This window comes from Sciurus vulgaris (genome assembly GCF_902686455.1).
Source record: "Sciurus vulgaris genome assembly, chromosome: 9".
In the NCBI taxonomy this organism is placed as follows: Eukaryota; Metazoa; Chordata; class Mammalia; order Rodentia; family Sciuridae; genus Sciurus; species Sciurus vulgaris.
The window spans coordinates 32,512,477-32,518,492 of NC_136469.1; positions in this window are offsets into that span (position 1 = coordinate 32,512,477).

Here is a 6,016-nt window from a genome sequence, read left to right on the forward strand (position 1 = left end):
TGTTTCATGACTCCCCCTGACACCTCTTTCATAGCACTGGTAGTGACTTTGTGTCATATATATATATATATATATTTATATATATATAAAACTAGATTTAAATATATTTCTATGACCATAGCAACTCACATAACAATATTTAATATTTATTTGATGACTTCATTTGAGTTGGACTGAAAGTTAGCCTTTAAAGTTTAAATTTCTAATACCTCTCAGAAGTTCTAAACCACAAAAATAAGCGACAAGGGTAATGATTAAATAAGGGATTGAATATCCATATAAAAGAATATGAAACTACCTTTTAAATGAATGAGGAAGCTCTAATTTACTCACATGGAGCAATGTCCAATATACATCATTAAATTAAAGGAAAAAAAAAATCCGAACATTTGTGTTTTTTTAAAGACAGCATAATGTACGAACATATATGTGAGCATGGACATTGGGTATTTTCAAGAGTGCACATTAACTTTTGCCAGTTTTTATCTCTATTTAAAAGTATGGGGTAGGGTAATGATGCACAGGGTTGGGAGAAAGTCTTAGTTTCTCTGTATACTTAGTATCTTTAGAATTTTGAGCATATGTACATATTATCTGCTCTAAATTTGAAATGAAAATCTGCAATGATTGATCACTCACAATAATTTGTTCTATGTGCTGGTGATTACAAGATGATGATGATGATGATGATGATGATGATGATGATGATGATGCTGGTGATTGAACCCAGGGCCTACTATGTGCATGCTAGGCACATCCTCTACCACTGAGCTATACTCCACAAAACTCCTCCGATTATTTTTTTGATTTGAACATTAAAGATGACTTAGTTTTTTGCCTTTGATTTTAAGGAGAATACAATCCAATTGAGGAGTACAGACATTAATTGTTAAGGGTGCTGGAGTCCACATGCCTGACTTTGAATCCCATTCAATACCTTACTAGCTGTGTCACTCAGTACAAGTTGCTCACCCTCTCTGGGATTTATAGTCCTTGTCGGTAGAATAAAAATAGTACTTTTATTTACTTCATAGAACTCTTCCCAGAATTCGTTGGGATAGTACATGAAAACATTGTCTGATTCACAAAAAGCATTAAGTGAATGTTTGTAAGATTTATCAATTACTGAATGGTTTTAGTATAACAGTTGTATAAATAGGAATTTCATTTCAATTACATTGCAAGAGTGATCATTATTGGTATATTTGTTTTTCCAACTATAGAAAGTTCTCTTTAATAAATTATCTGTGGCTATAATCTACAATGCCACCTAGAAAAGGAAAAACTTGATTGTCTATTTTAGATGAAAACTACTTCTACACTAATTCCACCAGTCACAGATCAAATGATGATAGAATTAGATTGCATGTCTTATAAGAAGTCATACTTTTATCAGTAACAGTGTTTAAACAAAATTTGTTCAGAGAATGCTGTCATTATAGATCTTCTTACTGAAGAGAACATAAAGTATTGATGTATTGAATTTAAGGTAATGATTCATTCGGCCACAAGTTGGGTTTTGAACTTCTTGATTTCACACAGTTTTTTTTTTTTTAGATGCATCAATGTATATTAACTACGAGAGGTTGATAGGTAGAGGAAATGAAAATTCTATCTAATATCATTTTAGATTTTAATTCTTGCCTTTTTACTGACTTGCTTTGGAATTTAAAGTGTGTTATCAGAATTTTAGGAAACATTTATTTTTTAAACACAACTCAAGTTCTAAATCATAATTATACTAGACAAGATGATTTTTGAGAAAAAGTGACCAGGAGTGATTTAGTGACCTACTTTAGTTCTGCATTGTCTAGTATCACTTAGGTTTATTAAATTTTAACTAGCTATTCTGCTCCATGTTTGGACCAACTTTTCTTTGATAAATGATTAAAGAATTCCGGGAAAGAAGAATATTTCCTAAATCAAATTTACTCCACTTGTAGGTTTGATTTCTGAGAAAATAGAATATGTATTATTTAAGCCAACAAAATAATTTGATTTGTTTCAGTGAGTTTATTTATCAAAGTAATAATTTTTGAAATTCCCTATTATCCGACTGTGTTCTGATTAAAAATTACATCTCCTACTAATGGTCTTCCTGTAAATTGATCATTCCCTCTGTGAGTCCATTACCTGTTTTGCTTACCTTTGCCAAATTTGAATTTCTTTATACATTTATTTAATTTATTTATTTTTATGCGGTGCTGGGGATCAAACCCAGTGCCTCACACGTGCTAGGCAAGCACTCTACCACCGAGCTACAGTCCCAGCCCCTGAATTTGGATTTGATTATGTAGAGTTAGTTCATCTCTGACGATGACTCCCTTGCCTGGTGACAAATGGCAGTACTGATAGAAAGAGCCACTGATTTGGAACACCTTCTTCATGCTAGATGTATCATGTCGTAGTTTAGTGCTTTTTTTGTTTTGTGTACCCATTCATTTACTCCTTACAATGAGCTTTGGAGGTAAATATGATCTTACAAAGGAGAAAAGAAGTCCTACAGAGGCTCTGTGACATAGGCAAGCTCACTGTGCCAGAACACAAATTTAATCCCATGGGGCCCAAGACCATGTGACCCAACACCTAAGCCTTCAGCTATGGCTCTGCATATAATCAATGAAGCACTTAATTTAAATTGTTACACAGATACAAGGTATTGTGGGAATCAAAATATTCACTGATGGGATAAGCAACATTTAAAGATTTGAAAAAGTAATACGTGTATGTGTGTGTGATTGCATGAACATGCATTTACATTATTCTGTTTGCCTCTTTCTCTGGGTTAGGGACAAAGTTGACCACGATCTTTTATAAGTCTTTCACAAATTTAGATTTTTCTTATTTTATGATTATTATGTGTTTTCGGTTCAGTTTTAAAAGAAATGATTTTTCAATGCCAACCTCATGGTTCAAATCAAGTAGGACTCCATAAACTGCCTTCACTCAGTAGACCAAGGGAAGACACTTATATTGGGTAGTCCAAGCACCTCAAATCAATTCTGACAACAAAACATCTATTTTGCTAATAAGTAAACCACACATATATCTAAGCTAAATTTATAACTTTACTCCTCAGAATTGATTTTTCTTCAACTAGACAGAAAGCAAATGATCTTTGGGCATTTTGAAAACCAATTCATCCTAATGGTAAAAATATCTCATGGAGGGCAACGAAGTTGTCCGTGAGAATATTTGCTATGGGTATAAAAATAGCCCATGGAAAGTGAAATTGAAAATGTTTGGTTGGGAGTCTATGAACAATGTGCTTTTAGTTTCACTATGCAAGTCAAAGAAAAAACCACATGGGACCCATGGAGGATGCACTCCTTCACTGGGGCCAAGGCAGCAGCTGAGGATCAGTTACAAAAACAACAACAACAACAAAAAATGGAAGGGCCAATTATATTCACAAGAATGTGCTCTAGAAAGAAAGGAATCATGGAAGCCTCTGAGGAAAGATATAGGCCTATAGCGAAAATGGACAGCCCTCTATTTGTGGAAAAATCGCATCATTTTGTCATGAACTATCTTTGGAGAGGGGGAAAAAAAAAGAAAGTAGATATTCCCAAAGAAGAGCAGGTAGGAAGAATGGAAAATGTTGCCACATCCACAAAACAATTCATCTTATCTTGCTTAATGGTCACATTTGCTTTACCCTGCAACCTTGAATGAAGACCAGCAAAACATTTATAAGATTTGTATCTATGTTTTAAATACTCACTTCTTAGGGAAGTTTATTACTTTAGTATGGTTTGTACTACAGATCTTTCAAAATTATATACATACAGAATGGGCTATGTACAAAGTCTAATTTTTTATTGGCATCTTGAAGGACCTTGCTTCATCCATGAAAGGTGACATATTTTAGCCTTCTTCAAACTTTAATGTTGTGTATGCTTTACCCTGAGTGGTGGGGCCCTGTGACCTCCACTCTGTAAACAGAGATATGATTTGCAAAAACAGGTCAAAAGCCCAAATATTTACTCAGTGTTTTGCAAGAAAGACTAGCGTGTAAACCACACTTGGTTGATAACCACTGTGATTTTACTTTACAAAAGAATGGCCTGGCTGCAGTCAGACTAAGGACAAGCTCATCACTGAAGAAACACAGTCAAAATTTGGAACACTGTGTTTCATCTTTTACAAACAGCAAGAGGAAATTCTGTTTACTAAGATCCAGGAAACCCATTGCTTAATCATGCATCCCCAGGGGTCAAAATTAATACTGGCATATCAGCACTTCCTGTGGATCTCACCTCCTAGTTTTATTAGGTTACGTTCTCTGTTAGGATGTCATTTAACACTATTTCATCTCATTAAGGGTATTGGAAGGCTTTTTTATTACACTTCTCCTTATAACCCCTTGATATGTTAAGCTACCTCCAGCTCTGACCAGAAACTACACAGAAAAATAATGAAAACTTAATCAAATATGAATCCCCAAATTCAGTGTCAGGTAACTGTACATTATCTATAATGTTCCTCTGCTGGATGCTCAGATAAAAGTACTCATTTATTCAATAACTATATGGACTAGTTGCCAGCCCTTGTTCAATACAATGAGCAAAGACCCAAGTTTACATTTTAGTGGAAAGAAAGAGGCAATAATCCAAATGTTATACAGTGTTAATTGGTGAAAAGAGAGTTATGAACAAAAAAGGGGTTAAGGAGGAGAGACTGGAGCAGGTGCTATTTAGGTAGGGTGATCAGGAAGCACTGATAGGTGACATTAGCTGGGTCTGTTGCATGTGCTGCTCACCACTGCCACCTGTGTGGCACTTTGTATCAGGAGGTGGGCAATCCAAAACACGCGCGCACACACACACACACACACACACACACACACACACACACACACACTTGGGGTTATCAGAGATTTGACAATTCTAGGTAGAGAGGGAAGTAAATATAAAAAGAGAGGGATCTTGTGAAAATTAGCCAGAAAATACTATGAAGTTCATGTATATGTCATTGTCACAGAGTTTGAGTAACGTTATTCTTCTCCCCATCAAAATTTCCAAGGAAGGCTGGGGTTGTGGCTAAGTGGTAGAGCACTTGCCTGGCATGTGTGAGGCCCTGGGTTTGATCGTCAGCACCACATATCAACAAATAAAGGTTCATCAACAACTAAAAAAAATATTTAAAAAAAATCTCCAAGGGGACTAGGGTGTATGTTGGTGGTAAAGCACTTGCTCAGCATGTGCAGGGCCCTGGGTTCAATTCCCAGCACAACCAAAACACACCTCCAAGGACTCCCTATGTCCCATGCAATTAAATATAAACTTCTTAGTCTTGTTTTTGTATTTAAGCTTCTCAGAGAAAAGCTTAAATATTTATCTCTTTAATATTTATTAAGTATTTATCTCTGTCTTCTAAACTGGATTGTGGTATCACGAGCACATGAAATTTTAAATTAATATAATCATGTAATTATACATTAAGTAAAATAAATTTTATGTAAATCCCATGAAAGAAAGGAGGACTTGGGGAGGTAGAGCTAGGGATTGGACCCAGGGCAACCAACTGTGTCCCCAGTCCAGGAGGGATTTTTTAATATGCTGTTATCTGAAACACTTAAAACAGTGCACTCAGTAAATACTTGCTCAAGGAGTGGAATATATTTTACTAAGTTATAACTAACTGCTAAATATTATTGAAACATTAAGATAAATGTTAAAATACAGTTGAGAGAAAGAGAACATGAACATTAAGCTGTTTATAAGAGCCATCACACTTATCAGTCATGTTTATAAATTTCTAGACAAATTATGCCAGTCTGGAAAATATTCATTTCAGTAAAATCTGCACAGAGGTAGCAAGGCAATCAGATATAACAGCATGAGGTAGTTACAAAACTGGTGGCAGGTATCCACTTAATTAGCATCAGGAGGGGTCAGAGGCATTAACTATGACTTTTCAACCAAAGGGGATGTCACATGTATTTAATTTTTGGAAAACGAAAGCAAAACTATGTAACATTTAAAAAGCAACCCAAGTTTGAATGATGTCCATA